Source organism: Saccopteryx bilineata, chromosome X (genome assembly GCF_036850765.1).
Source record: "Saccopteryx bilineata isolate mSacBil1 chromosome X, mSacBil1_pri_phased_curated, whole genome shotgun sequence".
Lineage (NCBI taxonomy): Eukaryota > Metazoa > Chordata > Mammalia > Chiroptera > Emballonuridae > Saccopteryx > Saccopteryx bilineata.
In genome coordinates, this window is record NC_089502.1 from 146696897 (window position 1) to 146720040 (window position 23144).

A 23144-nucleotide genomic window follows, 5' to 3' on the forward strand; every position below is an offset into this window, starting at 1 on the left:
TCAAACCTGGAACTCCTGCATGCCAGGCCAACGCTCTACCACTGAGCCAACTGGCCAGGGCGTGGCTGACCAGGTTTTCAAGCCATGCAAGGACTGTCCTCCTGTCCATTGGAGGGGACACAGGTCAGGACCCCTCTCTCTGTTGTAGAGTCATGGATTGAGCCTGCTGTGTGCCATCTGAGCCTGGGCCTCACAGAGTCCTCGTGAGAATCCTGGGTGGTGGGCCCTCTGTGTATTTCTGCTTGAAAGATATGATCATGGCAGAGTAGGGAGATAGAGTTTCATGCCCAAGGTAACACAGCTGCTGGGGCTGCTGACTGCAGTGTCCCTGCTCATAATATCTGCATGGAGCCACCTTTCTGCCCCTCTGGGACCAGCAAACACCCTGAGGATGGAAAGGGCTGAATAATGAGCCAGGAAGTTGAGAATCTTCTATCCATCTATGCATTTATCCACCCAACTATCTATCCATTCATCCATCCATCCATCCATCCATCCATGCATCATCTACCCACCCATCCATCCATCTGTCCATCCATGCATCCATTCATCCATCTAGCTATCATCCATCCATGCATCATCTACCCACCTATCTATCCATCTGTCCATCCATCCATCCATTCATTCATCCATCCATCTGTCCATCCATCTATCCATTCATCCATCATCCATCCATCTGTCCATCCATCCATCCACCATCCATCCATTCATTCATCATCCATCCATCATCTACCCACCCATTCATTCACCCATCCATCCATCCATCCATCATCCATCCATCATCTACCCACCCATCCATCCATCTGTCCATCCATCCATTCACCCATCTATCTATCATCCATCCATTTGTCCATCCATCCATCCATTCATCCATCCATTATCTATCTATCTATTCATCATCCATCCATCCATCCACCTTCTCACCCATCCATCCATCCATCCCTCCATCCATCCATCATCTACCCACCCATTCATCTATTCATCCATCCATCCATCCATCCATCCACCTTCTCACCCATCCATCCATCCATCCATCCACCTTCTCACCCATCCATCCATCCATCCATCCATCCATCCATCCATCCATCCATCCATCCATCCAACCACCTTCTCACCCATCCATCCATCCATCCATCCATTTATCTATTTACTTAATCACCCACCTACTATTTTCTAAATCAGACATTTACCGATGCCTCGGCCGACATACCCGAATGAATAAATTGACTCTGTCAGGACCGTTTTTTCGCAGGAGCTTTGCAGGGCTATTGTTTGTCTTGCCAAGGAACGAATCCAAGGCACACAAATAATGAGGCCGCGGAGCGGTTTCCATGACTTCCTACGGAAGAGATTAAACACCGGCCACGTGTCACTGTAATGTGATCCACCAGCCACGGCTCATAAATAACGCTCAAGACAGCGACTATTCAGATTCATTCTTCCGATGGCTCGGGAAATTGGAGACGCCAGGTTGCAATTCCGCACGCTAATCGCCCCGTTCTGTCTGAGTCCAGATCTTTCCACCACCGCCAGCCGTCACCTCACTGTGGAAATTTGCAAACCAGAGGAATAAGGTTCACGCTTCCCGGCTTCACAGACATTGAAACAAGGTGGCCATGTTTTTATATTCTAAACATCGCTCTTTGCAGAAAAATCTCTAGGCTCTCACGTCTCCCCACGCCTCCCCCTCCCACCGCAAATAAAAGACATCTCTGTGTCATAATGCCTTTGTTTTTTTTGGAACCAACACTTTAATCAGTCTCTGAGCGGGGGTAGTGGGTGTACGTGTCAAGACTCCTCTCTCCTGCAAAAACCAAACAAACAAACAAACGTAGAAACTCCGCTCTCCTGGACGAAATTAAATCATCTCCCTGAGGCAGACAGATGTTTGAAAAACGGGGGGAGGTGGATGTTTAGGATGTAGACGCTGTCGGCCAGGGCCAGCCTTCCAAACTTCCTCTCTCCGGCCAAGCCCTGAGCCCTCTGGACAAAGGGCACATTGCCGGGGGGCACATGAAGCTCTGGGCACCTTCCCGGGAATTCCACGGGGAGCTCTCCACACACTCTGCCTCTCTCAACAATAAGCCTCTATTTTGCAAGGCCTGCTTTTAAAAATTATAAAAATCTCTTTTGGCCTGACCAGGCGGTGGCGCGGTGGATAGAGCGTTGGACTGGGATGCGGAGGACCCAGGTTCGAGACCCCGAGGTCACCAGCTTGAGCCCAAAGTCGCTGGCTCCAGCAAGGGGTCACTCGGTCTGCTGTAGCCCCACGGTCAAGGCACATATGAGAAAGCAATCAATGAACAACTAAGGTGTTGCAATGCGCAATGAAAAACTGATGATTGATGCTTCTCATCTCTCTCCATTCCTGTCTGTCTGTCCCTGTCTATTCCTCTCTCTGACTCTCTCTCTGTCTCTGTAAAAAAATAAATAAATAAGGCCCTGGCTGGTTGGCTCAGCGGTAGAGCGTCGGCCTGGCGTGCGGGGGGACCCGGATTCGATTCCCGGCCAGGACACATAGGAGAGGCGCCCATTTGCTTCTCTACCCCCCCTCCTTCCTCTCTGTCTCTCTCTTCCCCTCCTGCAGCCAAGGCTCCATTGGAGCAAAGATGGCCCGGGCACTGGGGATGGCTCCTTGGCCTCTGCCCCAGGCGCTAGAGTGGCTCTGGTCGTGGCAGAGCGATGCCCTGGAGGGGCAGAGCATCGCCCCCTGGTGGGCAGAGCGTCGCCCCTGGTGGGCGTGCCGGGTGGATCCCGGTCGGGTGCAGGCGGGAGTCTGTCTGACTGTCTCTCCCTGTTTGCACCAAAAACCAGATCCGTCGTCCAACCTCAACGCGCCCTGTGTGGGGTTCACGGTCCTTGTACAGCGTCAGCGTGGCCTGAGAGCTAGCTACCGCCTTCAGGGTCTCCAGTCCCATGTCCACCTGCTTGATCAGAATGTCCCTTTGGCCGGGTCCCCGGGTCAGTCAGTCACGCACAAGACCCTCTGGGGAGCCTCGTGAACTCGGAAACAAAAAAGTGACGTAAACGCCGGTGCTGTCCTTGTGAAGACACACACCCAGACTTCTGAAGGTCAAGTTACAGCACCTTTGTGTCTTGTGCCCCAGACCCCTGAGGGCAGGGGCGGGGGGGGGGACCCAGGAGAAGAGAAAATAAAGGCGGAAATGAACACAAAGAACATAGGTCTTTGGAAGATGCTTGGACGCACGTGTGTTTATTTTTAACCTTGGCATCAGAATGAAGTAGCTTCTTCCGCCTCCTGAAGAAGGTTCTAGAAGAACTGGGGCTCAGAATGGACAGGAAGTCCACTCCAGGTGGCTGGGCCCTCGACTGCCCTTGACCGGCCCTGCTGGGCAAGCTGTGCGTGTCCGAGTGACACCCCCCCCCCCGAGTCCAATGGCTTTGGAATCAGGCCTCAGGTGACCTGCCACCTTCGTCCTGTCCAGCAGCCTAAATGCCCCGTGCGAGGGACGGAATAACATCTTCCTGGAATGGGCCACGTCCTCGTCCCAAGAGGCCACGGGCAGCTGGGAAGGGGAGGGGACAAGGTCTCTCCCCAAGAAGGAACAGCCGTGACAACGCTTAGGTTTTAGGCTGTGAGCTTGATGCCAATCTCTGTATCTTCCTTCCTTCTTTCTTCCTTTCTTCATCACCTCTTCTTTCTCCATATCTATATATCTATCCATCAATCAATTTCTCTTTCTATCATCTATCTATCTATCTCTCCCTCCATCTATCCATCCATCATCTATCTATCTATCTATCTATCTATCTCTCCATCTATCTATCTATCTATCTATCTATCTATCTATCTATCTATCTCTATCATCTATCCATCCATCATCTATCTATCTATCTATCTATCCATCTATCTATCTATCTATCTATCTATCTATCTATCTATCTCTATCATCTACCCATCCATCATCTATCTATCTGTCTGTCTGTCTATCTATCTATCTATCTATCCATCTATCTATCTATCTATCTATCTATCTCTATCATCTACCCATCCATCATCTATCTATCTGTCTGTCTATCTATCTATCTATCTATCTATCTATCTATCTATCTATCTATCATCTCTCTCTTCCTCTCTCTCCCCTTAGGCCCATAAAGATATGGGGTCACTGTAAGTCTGGAAGCTTCCTTTGTATCTTTTTCTGAGGCCAGCCGGGGGGGGGGGGGGAGGCGTCCACGGTGCGCTCCAAGCTCCATCGTCCAGAAGAGAGAGTTTTTCAATTTCCAGAAAACGTTCATCTTTTCTCCCAAACGCCTGGGCCCGTTCCCGCAGCAGAGGGTGCGCCCGGGGTCCCCCTCCTCGTCTCCCGCTGGTCTCGGAAGTGTGGCTCTGTCCTGACAAGGGGGACGATGAGATAATTAATTGTCGGGGGTTCCCCTTGGCTGGAGCATAAACCCTCCAGAGCGTGACGGTCGCCGTGCACGCGTCCAGATTTAATTTCCTGCAAGGACAGAGGCGCCGTGAGATTTTTCAATCAGCGGCTCAGAGGGGGAAGGGAAAGAATGCATGTGTTTGTGTAGCAGACCCTTCCGAGGACCCGGATCCTGGGTTCAAGGGAAGCCCCTAAGCCCCCCATGACCGATTTCTCCCCCCACCCCGTTCATTGAATGATCAGGTTAAATTAAATGATCACATGTCATGTTAAGTTTAATGATCAAATCCAATGCTTCTGAGGAAGACCCTGCTTCTTTCTGGAAGGTCACCCAAGGAGGGGACATTTCAGTCTCCAGGGGGCCCAGCCTGGCCACTCTGGGATGAATCTGCTCAGGGTCTGGGAGGGAGGCAGTGACCACACCGTCCTTGAGGTACAAGCATCTAAAACCAGGCTTGTCACACATGCATGTCAAAGCATTATCTGGTGCGGGGGGGGGGGGGGAGAGAGTTTTGCAAAATATGACTGTTTCACCCAAAATCACCCTCGTCTTTGCTGGGATGCGTTTCCTGACCTCTGTGTTGGCACAGAGGAGAAGGCGTCTGCACACCGGCGCTTCTCGTAATGGCATGGGGTGTGCGCTCTGTGGGGAGCCCAGCAGAGCCTCCTGCATCGTGGATGTGCTCAGATGGGAGAGAGGAGGGACTTTGGGGGGTTGCAGGATGATGCTTGTGGGGTCACCACTCTTTCTCACTTGGAAAGAGTTGTGTTTGCCAGGAGGAAGCTTCCAGACTTACAGTGACCCCATATCTTTATGTGCCTAAGGGGAGAGAGAGGAAGAGAGAGATGTTACATAGATAGATAGATAGATAGATAGATGATAGATAGATAGATAGATGGAAGGAGGGAGGGAAGGATAGATAGATAGATAGATAGATAGATAGATAGATAGATAGATAATGGATGGATAGATGATATAGATAGATAGATAGATAGATAGATAGAGGATAGATGATATAGATAGATAGATAGATAGATAGATAGATAGATAGATAGATAATGGATAGATGATATAGATATATAGATATATAGATAGATAGATGATAGATAGATAGATAGATAATGGATGGATAGATGATATAGATAGATAGATAGATAATGGATAGATGATAGAGATAGATAGATAGATAGATAGATAGATGATAGATAGATAGATAGATAGATAGATAGATAATGGATGGATAGATAGATGATAGAGAGAGAAATTGATTGATGGATAGAGATAGAGATATGGAGAAAGAAGGGGTGATGAAGAAAGGAAGAAGGAAGGAAGGAAGGAAGGAAGGAAGGAAGGAAGGAAGGAAGGAAGGAAGAAGGGAGGGAGGAAGGGAGGGAGGGAGGAAGGAAGGTCATGACAGCTAACAGTACATACTTTTTTCCAAATCCACGCTCCATGACTGTACTTTGTTGTTGGGAATCAACCGTGGCAGGAGTGATTACACCACAGAAATTGGCATCAGCGGCAGACCCGGTTTTTTTCTTCTTCTGGAGAGTCTGTTCTTCAACCTTGACCGAAAATGCCACCGTTCTAACCATAGGCATTCCCCCGAGGAGAGAGGAGGGGACAAGAGGGTTGAATGCAGGCGTCTAAGAGAAAGGGACTTAATACACTGAGGAGCGATGCCCTAAGGGGACCAAGGGATGGGCCCTGTGGGGGCACCCCCTGGACACGGTGGGCAGCTTTCCAGGGAGTCCCCGATGTCCTGGCAGGGGGTCTGAAAGGGGCCAGCCCCGCACGGCCGGGGGGGGGGTGCCTCAGCTATGAGACTGCTCTCATCAACATTCCCAGGGGCGGGGACCTCACAGCGGCCAATGTTCCCATCTCGGAGAGAATGAGGGCTTTTTTTTTTTTTTGCAAACACTTCAAAAGCCTTATCAAACCCAAACAGCACTTTGGCAGTCTGGGAATAGAGTTGGTCCAGTTCCACTTTTTTTTTAATTTTAATTTTTGGCCAGCCCAAAATGTGGCTTGCTCAAAATGAATGCATTTGGTTAAAACGTTGAGAATAAAGGTTCTGTTCGTTCTGATTCCAAAATATTTATTACTGAATTTATCGGGGTGACATCGGTTAGTGAAATTACGCATGTGTCCGGTGTTTCAATTCTATAATCCATTATCTGTATATCATAATAATATAGAATAAATTATGTCGATATTGTATTGTGTGTTCACCACCCCAAGTTACATCTCCTTCCTCCCTCTACCCTCTTATTTGTTTTTTATTATTATTATTATTTTGGAATATGAGAACAGACACTCTCTGGCGAACGCATTTAACTCTGCTAAAACTGGGTGTCAGCCCTGACCCATGGTGGCGCAGTGGATAAAGCATCAACCTGGAAATGCTGAGGTCGCCGGTTCGAAACCCTGGGCTTGCCTGGTCAAGGCACATATGGAAGTTCATGCTTCCAGCTCCTCCCCCCTTCTCTCTCTCTCTCTCTCTCTCTCTCCCTCTCTCCTCTCTAAAATGAATAAATAGAAAAAAACAAAACAAAACAAAACTGGGTGTCAGGCGTTACACATCCATTGCAACGCTCAGGTTGGATACAGAATGAAGCCAGCCATCAGAAAAAACACCGCTCGGAGATTATTATTTATTGAATTTAATATTGAAAGCGGGGGAGTATGCCGGAGGTAAAGCATTCATGCATCGAGGTTTTCCCTTTTCCTGTCCCTTGATTCTTGCTGACGTTCTACAGGAGGGAAAGCTGCAACATTGTATCATTCATAGATGGGGGACTAGGGTTGGTAAATGGGGCTGCAACATTGTATCGTTCATAGATGGGGGATTAGGGTTGGTAAATGGGACTGCAACATTGTATCGTTCATAGATGGGGGATTAGGGTTGGTAAATGGGGCTGCAACATTGTATCATTCATAGATGGGGGATTAGGGTTGGTAAATGGGGCTGCAACATTGTATCGTTCATAGATGGGGGATTAGCGTTGGTAAATGGGGCAGGTGAAATATGTAAGTTCCCTAAACCCAGAAACACGTGGAAGATATTACAGGTGGTTAGAAAAAAGAAGAGAGAGAGAGAGAGAGAGAGAGAGATGAATTTTGGGTAAAAAAAAATGATGAAAGGCCCTGGCCGGTTGGCTCAGTGGTAGAGCGTTGGCCTGGCGTGCAGAAGTCCCGGGTTCGATTCCCGGCCAAGGCACACAGGAGAAGCGCCCATCTGCTTCTCCACCCCTCCCCCTCTCCTTCCTCTCTGTCTCTCTTCCCCTCCCACAGCCGAGGCTCCACTGGAGCAAAGATGGCCCGGGTGCTGGGGATGGCTCCTTGGCCTCTGCCCCAGGCACTAGAGTGGCTCTGGTCGCAACAGAGTGACACCCCAGAGGGGCAGAGCATCGCCCCCTGGTGGGCGTGCCGGGTGGATCCCGGACGGGGGCATGCGGGAGTCTGTCTGACTGTCTCTCCCCGTTTCTGGCTTCAGAAAAATATAGAAAAAAAATAATGAAAAACTCATCTTCACTAAAGACTGGCTTTGAACAAACTATCAGAAACATGTCCCAATAGCTCAAGTACACGGCAACTATCAGTTATTTCTCTTTTGTTTGCTTGCTTATTTATTTTGTTCATTAGATTCCACAGATGAGTGAGATCGTGTAACATTTGTCCTTCTCTGCCTGACTTATTTCAGGGACCACAATACTCTCCTGGTTCATCCACGCTGTCGAAAAAAGGAAAGATTTTGTTCTTTTCTATTGACGGGAGGGGATCTCTTTGTAAACTATATAAACTAGCCAGCATGCTGCCCACCGAAAACAAAGATAAAGTAATAGTGGATGTCAACTGTCGTTGAAAAAAATAAATTTTTAAAAACAAGAAGTATTTAAATATATATATGTGTGTGTGTGTGTGTGTGTGTGTGTGTGTGTATATATTCTACCGGAAAGTTCTGTCCGTTTCTATCACAAGCTTCAACACGTAAGCACATGTTTATTTGGCTCATGTGTGCCTCTCTATTTTTATCACTTAATGGATACATACTGACATAGCAAATTAACTGAAACAAAGTTGATTCACGTTAGTCTTATGTGTGAAGCGATAGTGTACCCATGGCTACTGATAAAGTTCATTGACGCCACTATAATTTTTTTGAATTTCAACAAGGAAGAAATGCTACAGAAGCACGTCTGTCGCATCCACCATATTCTCCAGACTTACCACCCTCCGTCTATGACTTGTTTGTGTCCTTACAAAATTTTTTGAAGGGCAAAAAAATTCAAAAATGAAGAAGATATCAAACAAGCACTGGTTCAATTTTTTGCATCAGAAGATAAAACATTTTTCAAAAATGGAATGTACAAATTGCCCTCGGGCTGGCTAGAAATCATTAATAATAATGGCAGTTATATTATTTAATAAAGTTTATTGACGGTAAGAAAAATTTGTATTTGTTTTATTCCAAAAATGGACAGAACCTTCCAGTAGACTATATATATATATTATATATATATATATATTATATATATATATAATATATATGATCAGTAGCAGAACAGTTCAAATGGATGAGTCATTCTCCAAAGGCGCTAGGAAGCCTGTATTTATCCATCGTTTTAACGGGATCTGTGGGCGTTAAGAAAACGAGAATTTCGTTGCTCAGCGGCGTCCCAGCGAGGAGGAGAGACTGTTGAGTCAGCCACCACCTGAGTTGACCGCGAGGCACAGACGTCCGGCCGGCCATTGGGGTGACTGTCAAACACTATCTGTCTTTCCCGTACTCATTAGAGAAGGCTGCGAGGTAATTCGCCGCGGAGACTCACAGAAGCGCACCCGGCTCTCAGGATGAAGGCACATTATTAGCAGCTCTCTTGCACCCAACAAGCCCCATTACATTTTTGGAAGCTGTTATGCCTGTTTAAGCTCCGTGACGAGTTGTCCGGCTGGGACGGCCCCAGGTTCCCGACGGGTGACCGGGGACAGAGAAACGTAGCGACCGGCCATGAATCGTGTGGATTGGGGAGCTCTTTCTGAATTTCACCTTTTTTGTTGTTGTTGTTTTTTTAACCTGATTCTCATCTCCTCGGGGTTAATCTCTATAAAAACGTGTGGGTTTCGGAAACCCACAAATCTGGGGGCTCCTCTGTCCAGGAAACAAAAGGCAGCTCCGTGAAGATTGTTTGGGTGGCGTTTGTGTAATCAGCTGCTTGATGTAAAACTGCTCACACATAGACACACACACACACACACACGTGTACACACATCAGTGTAATGCAAACCACATCATCAGCGATGAGCAAATCAGGCTGCAAAAAAAATATATATATACCAGCATTAGCACAGATTTATTTTTGTGTTTCTGTGGGCGGTGAAATGTCAACGGGGGGTCTTCATGGCCACCTGCCCGGCCCATAAGCGAAGAACGGTTTTCATGTGTTTAGACGCCTCCCTTTTAAATGTAACCCACATAGGACCCCTAATGTCCCCTCTTAGCTCGCAGACAGAGACAGTCTTTATTTGGGGTGCTTAGAAGAACGTACTCAGCCGTGCGTTGGGGGAGCAGGTGTTCATAGAATTCTTTTCTAGATGATGAGATGTTTACGTGTTGTGACCCCACATTCTGGATGTCAGAAACAGCCGGAGGCTGTGTCGCCGGCTTGAGTTTGCCTGAGAAGCAGTGCAGGATGGACAGATGGACGGACAGACAGATAAATGGATGGTGAATGGATGGTGGATGGATGGGTGGGTGGATGGATGGATGGAGGGACGAACCAATGGATGGATGGTGGATGGATGGATGGATGGATGGATGGGTGGATGGATGGATGGTGGATGGATGGGTGGATGGATGATGGATAGATGGATGGATGGATGGATGGGTGGATGGATGGATGGATGATGGATGGATGATGATGGATGGATGGATGATGGATAGATGGATGGATGATGGATGGATGATGATGGATGGATGGATGGATGGGTGGATGGATGGATGGTGGATGGATGGGTGGATGGATGATGGATGGATGGATGGATGGATGATGGATGGATGATGGATGGATGGATGGATGGATGGATGGATGATGGATGGATGATGGATGGATGATGATGGATGGATGGATGATGGATGGATGGATGGATGGATGATGGATGTATGGATAGTGGATGGATGAATGGGTGGGTGGATGGAATGGGGAGATAAATAGACAGACAGACACATAGGTATGTGTATATATATAAATATATATAATATATACACACAGATATAATAGATAGATGCATGAAAGAGTGGATAAACAAACAGAGATAGATAGATAGATAGATAGATAGAGATGCATCATAAGATGGATACATAGATACATAGGTAGGTAGCTAATATAAGGACTGGCCTCACGTGACCGTGGAAGCTGAGAAGCCCCACACCTGCTGCCTGCAAAGTGCAGATCAGAGACAGCCCCCCCCCTCCCTCACATAGGTTGTAGTCTGAAGGGAAGGCAGATGTCCCCCGTCACCCAGACAGACAGACAGACAGAATCCTTCCTCTTCCACCTTTCTGTTCTAGTCAGGCCCTCATCCGATGAGATGAACCACCCCCCACATACACACACACACTGGGGAGAACACTGTGCCCTGCCAAGTTCACCCGTTCATATGCCAACCTCACATGGGATAACCAGCTTGGGCACACCCAGGAGTCACTGTCACATGGGAACACCGGCTTGCGCACACTCAGGAGTTATCCTCACAGGGGATCACCCAGGCCTCACACCACAGGAAAGAGAACACGCGGGGTGTTCAGGGGGAGACGTGCTTCTGTGTGATGAATTTGGAACGGGGGTGCCCACCACGGTGTGGCGAGAGGTGGTCAAACTCATAAGAACGGGCTCACTCCCTCGCCCCCCCATGATCTGGCAGGAACATGGGGACAAAGGTGACAAGATCAGCTCCCCCAGAGGATGCTGAGGGTCAGTGGGGCGAGATGAGCCCGGGGAGGTGCAGAAGGGGGCGCGGGTGTTACAAACAGAAAGACCCTGAGGACCCCTGGCGGAAGAAGGTTCTGGAAGAACGTGGTGGGCGTGCTCCCGCACCCCTGCCCCGCACTCTCTGGAATGGAGGCATGCTCTTTCTTTCTCAGGTGCTATTAGTCTTTGCTGCTCCTGTCCCGGAGGTGGGCAGGGCTCAGCTCCGTGAGAGCTCTCCGGCCAGTGGGGGGCCGCCCCCCCACCACACGCCCACTGGCGGCGGCCAACAGTCAGTGACGCAGGCACGGTGCGCATGGCCAGCTCCGCGCTGCCACCCGGAGCTCCTCCTCCTCCGTGGCTCGTCTGACCGTGACCCCTGCTGAAGCCCCTTACCCTACTGGGCCGCCCCCTGCCCTGTTCTCTCTCCTTCTCTCCCTGCATCCTGAGACCCGTCTTTGCAGCCTCCCCAACCGAGAACTCCAGAGAGCATGCTGGGGTCCCCGCCAGCCAGGCTGTGCGTACGGGGACCACAGACACCCCCAGGGGCGGTGCAGTTCCCAGCCTGGAACTTCAGCGGGAAAGGACAGGGCTGGCCGTCCCCTGTCCTGGCATACGGACCCTGCACCCCTTCCTCTCTAGAGGCGCACACACTGGGCTGGGCTGGGCTGGGCTGTGCGTGCGGATGCATAACCGCACCCTCAAACACCCACGGCGTGAGTACATCTCTGCAGCAGTTTTCCGCTGGCAAACGACTCCGCTTCTTCTGCGGGACATTCTTCCAGCCAATGCCAAGAAGAGAAAAATAAACAATCCTCAACCCCTGTGTGTTCGTGACACGCCAAATTCAGTTTCCCTGCTCGAGAGAATTGGGCATCTTCCCGGACACGGCGGTGAGAGGGCGGGCAGAGACCCCCCGAAGCCAACGGCTTCCTTCTGTGGCTTGTCACAGGCTGGGGCAGGCCAGCCATGGACACCACCGTCTCTGGGGACGTCTTGTTGGGTGCGCAAGAGACGGCGGAATTACAGAAAGAGGCCAAAAGGCATCTGATTTGTTTTACATGGAAGCAAGGCAGTCAGGATGAAGATGCCCCCCCCATCTCAGTGCCGGGGGTGGGGGTGGGGGAGTGGTGTCAGTCTATCCTCCGTGTCTAGGAGTCTGTTTCTATTTTGTTCATTTGCTTTGTGTTTTTAGATTCCACGTATGAGCGCCATCATGTTCTTCGTCTGAGGTATTTCAGGGGGTCCCACCCCCTCCGGGTTCACTCCTGTGGTCGCCAAGAGGACATTCAGAAACGATGCATCTGACGAGGAGTCAAGTTCCAAAATCTATAAGGAACTCGTACAACCTAAGACCAAAAAAGACAAACCAGGAATTAAACAATGAGCAGAGGACCTGAATAGACACTTCTCCTAACAGGACCATGAAAAGGTGCTCAACGTTACTCGCCCGTCATCAGAGAAATGCTAATTGAACCGCAACGAGATAGCGCCTCACGCCTGTCAGAATTGGCCGTCGTCAGTAAATGCACTGCTGGTGGGAATGCAGACTGGTGCAGCCACTGTGGAAAACAGTATAGAGTTTCCTCAAAAAATTAAAAATGGAACTGCCTTTTGATCCAGCCGTCCCACTTTTAGGAATATACCCCAAGAACACCATAGCACTTTTCCAGAAGGAGAAATGTACCCCCATGTTTATGGCAGCATTGTTCACAATAGCAAAGATCTGGAAACAGCCCAAGTGTCCGTCAGTGGACGAGTGGATTAAAAAGCTTTGGTACATATATACTATGGAATACTACTCAGCCATAAGAAATGATGACATCGGATCATTTATAACAACATGGATGGACCTTGATAACACGATACTGAGTGAAATAAGTAAATCAGAAAAAAACTAAGAACTATATGATTCCATACATAGGTGGGACATAAAAATGAGACTCAGAGACATGGACAAGAGTGTGGGGGTTACGGGTTTGGGGGGGGGGGGAGAGGGAGGGGGTTGGGGTGAGGGGAGGGGCACAAAGAAAACCAGTTAGAAGGTGACAAGACAATTGGACTTTGGGTTGATGGGAATGCAGCATAATCAAATGTGGAAATAACCTGGAGATGTTTTCTCTGAACCTATGTACCCTGATTGATCAAAGTCACCCCATTAAATTAATTTGAAAATAAATAAATAAGTAATGGAGCTGCCTTATGAACCAGTGATTCCACCTCTAAGAATGCTAAGAATCTAAAAACACTAATTCAGAAGAATCCGTGCACCCCCGTGTTCATTTCAGCGTTATGGACAAGAGCCGAGATCTGGAAGCTGCCTCCTCCAGGAGATGAGTGGATAAAAAAAAAGCTGTGTTCCGTTTACACCATGGAATACTATGCAGCCGTGAACATAATGTGTCATCTCCCGTGACCGAGGGCTAGTGAGGCAGCTCTCCCAAACAGCGGGGGGACGGGCCGCTCAGAAGGACAAACCCGGGTGGTAGCACCCTGGCCGAACCGGGTGTGACCCCTGACCAGCCATCTCACAATGGGTGGGAGCAAAAATGAATTTCTTGCATGTAAAAATAAGTTCAAATCTCTCTGTGTGGGGAGATTCAGGTCAAACATTTATACCGCGGCGTGCTGACTTTACCATTCTATGTGTGCCGCTGTTTCTTCTATTATAAAGAAAAAGAAAAAGAAAGAGAAGAGTTGATTTGAGGTGGATGGTGTCACTGCCCTAAATGGGGGTGGGGGGAGGGGAAGGTATTGTGGAAAATTGTCGCTCGGATTTTTTAAAAAAGCAGATCTAACACATAGTCAGAGACACCCAGGTGGTGGGAAAGAGGATGGTGTCTGGAATCCGCTCAAAGCAACCCCCCCCCCCCCGTCCCAAAGGCCGCTGACAAAGCTTACAAGTGACACTTAGGCACCGGCGGGGGTGGGGGTTTGGGGGGCAGAGCCTCCAAAGAGATAAAATGAATCATCGCGAAGCACAAATTCCTAGAGCATGAGGCGCGTGAGCCGGCTTCTAACGCGGATTAAAAAGAAGAAAATGGCTATAAGAGCGACGAAAAAAATCTGCCCGGATTCTGGACACGACAGAGGAAAAGACCACCCCAGGAGCAGCTCGAGGGAGCTTCAGAAATTACATAAAAAAAAAAAAAAGGAGGTAGGCCGCTGAGCACAAACGCCTCCTGTCCGAAGAAAGAGACACAAACGCCTCTCACCGAAAAGATTTCCCCTCGTCTGAGGTCTGAGTCCCAGCGACCCGGAGCTTCCTCTCTCCACGGAGGGTTTTTTTTTTGTTTTGTTTTGTTTTTTGTTGTTGTTTTTTGTTTTTTAATTAATTTATTTTTTACAGAGACAGAGAGTGAGTCAGAGAGAGGGATAGACAGGGACAGACAGGCAGGAACGGAGAGAGATGAGAAGCATCAATCATTAGTTTTTTTTTCATTGCGTGTTGCAACACCTTAGTTGTTCATTGATTGCTTTCTCATATGTGCCTTGACCGCGGGCTTTCAGCAGACCGAGTAACCCCTTGCTGGGGCCAGCGACCTTGGGTTCAAGCTGGTGGGCTTTTGCTCAGACCAGATGAGCTCAAGCTGGCGACCTCGGGGTCTTGAACTCGGGTCCTCTGCATCCCAGTCCGACGCTCTATCCACTGCGCCACCGCCTAGTCAGGCTCTCCACGGAGGGTTTTAAACGCTGAATTATTGCTGCCTTCGGCGGAAAATGCCTCTGAAAAGATCGACGGACAGCGGGAGACACCCCCCGAGGACCTGACTCCGTTAAGGAGAATAAAACGAGTGAGGCTTAGGTTTTCCAAGATTGTCTCATTGTAAGGAAACACTCTGAGAATTCTTTCTTTCTTTCTTTCTTTCTTTTTTCAGTTAATTGAGTTTGGTAAGGTTACATCTCCCTCCTATGTTTGCGTATTCCGTGAAGGTTTTTTTTTTCGGGGGGTTTTTGTTTGTTTGTTTGTTTTGTTTTTGTTTTTTGGTGTTTGTGTGTCTCAGACAGAGTCAGACAAAGGGACAGATAGGGACAGACAGACAGGACAGGAGAAAGATGAGAAGCATCATTTCTTCCTTGCGGCTCCTTAGTTGTTCATTGACTTTCTCATATGTGCCTTGATTGTGGGGCTACAGCAGACTGAGTGACCCCTTGCTCGAGCCAGCGACCTTGGGTCCAAGCTGGTGAGCTTTTGCTCAAACCAGATGAGCCCGTGCTCAAGCTGGCGACCTCGGGGTCTCGAACCTGGATCCTCCGTATCCCAGTCTGACGCTCTATCCACTGCACCACCACCTGGTCAGGCTCCGTGAAGGTTTTATTTTCCGCACGAGGTCAGGAGGCTGCAAGGTTCTCCACCCACCACGGGGACTCGACTCACAATGAGAAATCACAGTGAAGGCATTGCGTAGGGATTTCTGTGGGATTTTTGTCGACTTTCCAAACCCAAAGGTGCCCGGGCAGGTGGTCAGCAGGCGCAACGGTGAGCGTGGCGTGGATTTGCACCTCCTGACGTGAGGGTGCCCGGTTCGACGCCAGGGGGCGGGGGGGGGGGGGCGTCCACGCTGTCCTGGAACACAGGTGAATGGTACCAGGTAGGAGACAGCAGCTCTCTTTCAACGAGGACTCACCGTTGAGACCAGGATGCCCACCGCACAAACGTCCTTTCGAGAGGATGGTGCACGGGAAACGCTACCCACTCAACCTTTGTCGACTCCTCAGAAAAGACTCCACTTTGGACAACTTTGAGTTCCTGGGATGTTCACACCCTCAAGAGAGCGTCGGGGATCAGAAAACGGAGGCGGACAGGTGGCCCAGTGTTGACCTTCCCGTTGGAATGATCAACAATGTTCTCTTGTTTTTTTTCCCCTTTGGTGCTTTTTTTTTTTTTTTTTTGTATTTTTCTGAAGCTGGAAACGGGGAGAGACAGTCAGACAGACTCCCGCATGCGCCCGACCGAGATCCACCCGGCACGCCCACTAGGGGCGACGCTCTGCCCACCAGGGGGCGATGCTCTGCCCCTCCAGGGCATCATTCTGCCGCGACCAGAGCCACTCTAGCACCTGGGGCAGAGGCCAAGGAGCCATCCCCAGCACCCGGGCCATCTTTGCTCCAATGGAGCCTCGGCTGCGGGAGGGGAAGAGAGAAACAGAGGAAGGGGGAGGGGGTGGAGAAGCAAATGGGCGCCTCTCCTGTGTGCCCTGGCCGGGAATCAAACCCGATCCCCCGCACGCCAGGCCGACGCTCTACCGCTGAGCCAACCGGCCAGAGCCCTGGTGCATTATTTAAAAAAAATTTTTTGTATTGTTTAGTTACAGGTGACTGTTAATATTATATTATTTGTACATTTGTCTCTGGTGTACGGACAAGTGGTTAGACATTTCTATTCTGTATAAAATACATTCCTTCTAATATGTCTGGTCCCCACCTGGCCCCGTCTGTAGTGATGACCATATGACTGACTCTGTTTCCTGTGCTGGACGTGACGTCCTGTGACTGCCCACCTCTCAGTCCCTTCCCCTTGGTCACCCGGACCCCCAACCTCCCTCCTCTCTGGTGACCATCCACCTGTTCTCTGCATCCACGAGCCCGTTTCTGTTCTGTGTGTTTAATTTATTTTGTTCACTAGATTCCACGCATGAGTGACATCACAGGGTCCTCGTCTTTCTCTGACGGGCTTATGTCACTGAGCACAATGCTCTCCGGGTCCACCCACGCTGTCCCAAAAGGGTATCATCTCCTTTTTCATGGCCACCTAGTATTCCACTTGTGTACATGGACCACAGCTTTTTTTTTTTACCCAGTCATCTACTGATGGGCACTTGGGCTGCTTCCAAATCTTGGCTGCGATGAACGTAGGGGTTTTCTTGAACACGTCGGAGCTGCCGGTGCTAAACCCTCGACCGAGGCACAAGGCAGGAAAATCTGAGTGTTCACGAGGGACAGCAGAGTCTTGGCTCAATACTTGGCAAGAAATAGAATAATAATTATAAGAAGAAGAAGACAGGAAAGGGGAGAGGCGGCTTGGATCGGTTGCAATTTCCTGCACCCTGGAGGATGTTGTACAAGGCAGCGCACAGTGTGTGACCGTGGGGTCCTATCGCCCGGGGTCCTGGGACCACGGTCATCTTTATCCACTGGAGAACGGGGAAGGTAGAAAAACTCACGCCTCTGCTCTGAGCGCCAGCCGCTCCCTTCCCGATTTTCTCCTTCCCTTCCTGCCGCCGTATCGTAATTACCCCGGTGTGTCGCCTGCCTGAAGACCCACCTTGCTTTCGGGGGCTGTGGCCCTTGCAAGAAGATGACCGTGGCCCTGGCCGGTTGGCTCAGCGGTAGAGCGTCGACCTGGCGTGCAGGGGACCCGGGTTCGATTCCCGGCCAGGGCACACAGGAGAAGCGCCCATCTGCTTCTCCACCCCTCCCCCTCTCCTTCCTCTCTGTCTCTCTCTTCCCCTCCCGCAGCCGAGGCTCCATTGGAGCAAGGATGGCCCGGGTGCTGGGGATGGCTCCTTGGCCTCTGCCCCAGGCGCTAGAGTGGCTCTGGTCGCAACAGAGCGACGCCCCGGAGGGGCAGAGCATTGCCCCCTGGTGGGCAGAGCATCGCCCCCTGGTGGGCAGAGCATCGCCCCCTGGTGGGCAGAGCATCGCCCCTGGTGGGCAGAGCGTCGCCCCTGGTGGGCAGAGCATCGCCCCCTGGTGGGCAGAGCGTCGCCCCCTGGAGGGGCAGAGCATCGCCCCCTGGTGGGCAGAGCATCGCCCCCTGGTGGGCAGAGCATCGCCCCCTGGTGGGCAGAGCGTCGCCCCTGGTGGGCAGAGCATCGCCCCCTGGTGGACGTGCCGGGTGGATCCTGGTCGGGCGCATGCGGGAGTCTGTCTGACTGTCTCTCCCCGTTTCCAGCTTCAGAAAAAATACAAATAAATAAATAAATAAATAAATAAAAATAAAAGTAAGAAGTGTTGCACAGTGGCAGTATCGTAGCCAATGAGGTTTATCCGAGGCGCGATTATTGTTAATTAAAAGTAAGAAACACGTCCTGATGAGATGAACCAGCACGACCGTCAGATAATCGGGAAATAAATAAATAACACTCCGGAAAGATGTTCTGTCTCAACACCCCCCGGGGCGGCTTTTACGGCAGATGCACTTTTTAAAATATATTTCTTTGCCCTTTTTTTTTTTTTTTTCTTTCTCCTTTTTTGCTTTAACAGAAGGAGCTTCGGCGACAAGAAGCGGCTCTGGGGATGTCAAAACATTTTCTCGAGCTTTCCCCAGGAACAACAGGAGCTTTAAGTTATGTCCCTGTTTGCGGACTTGCCGTGGTTTATTGGTTTATTCCCAACGTAGCTGGGTTGCCGTCCGTTTGGCGTACCGGGTGGCGAAGTGTCCGCGCCTAAAATCCTTCAGGAAATGGAAGGACATTCTGGAGTCCTTCCGAATCGTTCTCAACAGACACTCTTTCCAAAAGGGACAAGTTTTCCACGGGCGCACGCCGAGTTCGGAAGGCAGAGAGAGACACGTGTGAAAACTGCTTAAGGACTTGGCCAGCGCTTCTCAACCTTTCTCATGCCGTGACCTCCCTGCAATTCAGTTCCTCATGTGGCGGTGACCCCCAAACCAAAAAATAATTTTGGTGGCTACTTCATCACTGTGATTTTGCTACAGTTACGATTCGGAATGTAAATACCTGATATGCATGATGTATTTTCCGATGGCTTTAGGCGACCCACAGGTTGAGAACCGCTGGACTTGGCAGTCGGATCTGTTAACGAAAATCAGCTTTTCTCGGTGTCCGTGAAAACACTCAGGAGGGGAAAACAGGCTAAGATGAATAATTTATTTGTCCAATTTAAAAAAACAACAACACAAGTCCTTTGCAAAGCCTACCCTGGCAACCAAGCTCAAACAATTAACCCATGGATCAGAGGTCAAATAGCGTAACAAATACATGCACGTGAAATCCAGCTGTAGGGTTGATATCATCTCTTGCTCAATATAAAGATGATGTTTTTTTTCTGCGCTTAAAGGTTGAGTGACCAGCTTGGCCTGCAGTGGCGCAGCGGATAAAGCGTCATTGACCTGGAATGCCGAGGTCACCGGTTCAAAACCCTGGGCTTGCCTGGTCAAGGCACATATGGGAGTTGATGCTTCCTGCTCCTCCCCCCTTCCCTCTCTCTCTCTCTCTAAAAATCAATAATAATAATAAAAAAGATTTAATGACAAGTCTCTTCACGCAACATACTGGTTTTCTTTCATTCCCCAGCTATTAAAGAGCCACAGATATTTTGGAAACTTAATTTGAGCCGGGTGACATTGGTTAATAAGATTGTATCGGTTTCAAGTATCCAACTCCACGATACATTGTTTGTATTTTTCATTGTATGTTCATGACCCGAACTCAAATCTCCTTCTGTCGCCGTGTATTTGACTCCTTTTATGTTTTCCTATCGCTGACCCCCTTCTCAACAGTGACCACCATGTACTTAGTCTATGACTCTTTGTCTGTGCTGTTAGTTTTCAGCTTTTTCTGATTGACTTATTTCACTCCGTATAATGTTATCAAGGTCCAGCTGTGTTGTCGTAAATGGCACTATGTCATCATTTCTTATGGCTGAGTAGTATTCCATTGTATATAAGGTCTACCGGAAAGTTCTGTCTGTTTCTATCACAAGTTTCGACCCGTAAGCACATGTTTATTTGGCGCATGTGTGCCTCTCTATTTGTATCACTTAATGTATACATACTGACGTAGCAAATTAACTAAAACAAAGTTGATTCACGTTAGTCTTATGTGTGAAGCGATAGTGTACCCATGGCTACTGATAAAGTTCATTGACGCCACTGTCATTTTTACGAATTTCAACAAGGAAGAAATGCTACAGAAGCATGTCTGCCGCATCCACCTTATTCCCCAGACTTAGCACCCTCCGACTATCTCTTGTTTTTGTCCTTACAAAATTTTTTAAAGGGCAAAAAATTCAAAAATGAAGAAGATATCAAACAAGGACTGGTTCAATTTTTTGCATCAAAATATAAAACATTTTTCAAAAATGAGAAATACAAATTGCCCTCATGCTGGCAAGAAATCATTAATAATAATGGCAATTATATTATTTAATAAAGTTTATTGACGGTAAGAAAAATTTGTATTTTGTTTTATTCCAAAAACGGATAGAACTTTCCAGTAGCCCTTATATATATGTACACCTCTTTATCCGTTCCTCTATCGAGGGACACTTTGGTTGTTTCCATGTCTTGGCCACCGTGAATGAGGCTGCAGTGAACATGGGGCTGCTGCCTGTGTCTTTGTGAATAGATGTTTGCGAGTTAACTCAAGAGCTCAAGAACCAGCGATTTTAAAATCAGGCCGACCGCCGGCCTCAGAAACTTGTAGGAAGCACAGAGCTCTCACCCCCTCCCATGAGAAGTAGAAACACCTGTTGTCTCAGCAGGACCAGGATGAAGGTGGGGGTTCACATGCTCAAGCGCAGGTACAAACCCCACGGGGACTTCCACGCAAGCCGGGGCCCTCGCTGTAGAGCAGGGGTCCCCAAACTTTTTACACAGGGGGCCAGTTCACTGTCCCTCAGACCGTTGGAGGGCCAGACTATAAAAAAAAACAACTATGAACAAATCCCTAAGCACACGGCACAGATCTTATTTTAAAGTAAAAAAACAAAACGGGAACAAATACAATATTTAAAATAACAAGTCAATTTAAATCAACAAACTGACCAGTATTTCAATGGGAACTATGGGCCTGCTTTTGGCTAATGAGATGGTCAATGTGCTCCTCTCACTGACCACCAATGAAAGAGGTGCCCATTCCGGAAGTGGAAGTGCGGTGGGGGCCGGATAAATGGCCTCAGGGGGCTGCATGCGACCCGCGGGCTGTAGTTTGGGGACCCCTGCTGTAGAGCAAAGAGGAAATATCTTCAATAACACTTCTATTGTTTTTCTCAGGTATGAGTGAATATTTTTGCATTCATATTTTCAAAGTCTTTCTTCATAACATCTAGTTTTGTTTGCTTCTTGTATCATTGTTCTTATTTAAGCATTAAATGCATGAAATAACAAAGGACCTTTTGGTATATCTTTTTTTATATACATACTTATATATATATATACATACTTAAATATAAATATTTTATATTTATATACTTTTTTTTTTTGTATTTTCTGAAGTTGGAAACGGGGAGGCAGTCAGACAGACTCCCGCATGCGCCCGACTGGGATCTACCCGGCACGCCCACCAGGGGGCGATGCTCTGCCCATCTGGGGCATTGCTCTGTTGCAACCAGAGCCATTCTAGCGCCTGAGGCAGAGGCCATGGAGCCATCCCCAGTGCCCGGGACAACATTGCCCCAATGGAGCCTTGGCTGCGGGAGAGGAAGAGAGAGACAGAGAGGAAGGAGAGGGGGAGGGGTGGAGAAGCAGATGGGCGCTTCTCCTGTGTGCCCTGGCCGGGAATCGAACCCGGGACTCCTACACGCCAGGCCGACGCTCTACCACTGAGCCAACCGGCCAGAGCCTAATATATATATATATATATATATATATATATATATATATACACTTAAATACATATATTTTATATATAAATATACTTAAAATGATCATCAGGGCAGAGAGCTGGCTGTTAAATTATTTGAGTCCCACCACGGCCCACAGCAGTATTGCCTCGATGGACCCTTTTTTTGTCCATTCAACACATTTATAACACATATCTTTAGATCAGGTGTCAGGAACCTTTCTGGCTGAGAGAGCCATGAACACCACATACTTTAAAATGTCATTCCGTGAGAGCCATACAACGACCTGTGGACGAGGCGCATCATCCAATAAAATTGTGGTGTTGTCCCGGAGGACAGCTGTGATTGGCTCCAGCCACCCGCAACCATGAACATGAGCGGTAGGAGATGAATGGATTGTAATACATGAGAACGTTTTCTATTTTTAACGTTATTATTTTTTTTATTAAAGATTTGTCTGCGAGCCAGAGGCAGCCATCCAAAGAGCCACATCTGGCTGGCGAGTCATAGGTTCCCGACCCCTGCTTTAGAGCACACATCACAGGGAAGGTAAAGGTCATGCCGATCTTTTTCTTTCCTCTTTTTTTTTTTTTCCTGAAGACATCCCATTCTGCATGTCACCAAAAATGATCAGTATTTCCCATTTTCTTGAACATGCCGCCGTATGAAGGAAGACCCAACATACACACACATAGGGGGTTCTTGCATAAAATGATTAAAATGATACCGCAGGACTAGGCTGGTATAAAAACGGGTATTGTTGAGCCTGCGTTCCACTCATGTTCTTTTTATTTTAAAGGAAAGGGTGACATTTTCTCACGGGCCCTGGGCCCTGTACGTCTCTATCTCCTAGGGGAAGGTGGCCGCACTCACCTAGTGGGAGAAATAAATCTTTTAAGGGCAGCACATTGGAAGGAGGGGAGCACCTTTTTGAGAGTCAAGAAACACCCCAAGGCAGCGGGAAAAGCAAAGGAGGATTGACTCTGACCAAAGCATCCCGGACACACGACCTGGACAGCTTCGAACCTTCACCCACTGTCCAGCACAGCCCCGTGCACGGTTCCAGCACCGTACTTGCGTGGTTCTGTCTCCCAACACATCGGTCATCTGAGAGTCAGCCTGCATTCTTCCAAACACCCTGCCTGGCTCCCAACCTGACCTTGGACCGGCTGGTTCGGTCCCTGAGCAGAGGGAAGACGGCAGAAAGGCCGCTCTCTGCAGAAACCGTGGTGATAACTAGAAAGTGAACAACGC

The 23144-nt window shown here is 48.8% G+C and overlaps 1 pseudogene; it reads left to right on the forward strand.

Annotated features, from left to right (window-relative positions):
• The first annotated feature begins 18313 nt into the window (after window positions 1–18313).
• Window positions 18314–18384, forward strand: LOC136317929 (U4 spliceosomal RNA; annotated as a pseudogene).
• Window positions 18385–23144: the final 4760 nt, after the last annotated feature.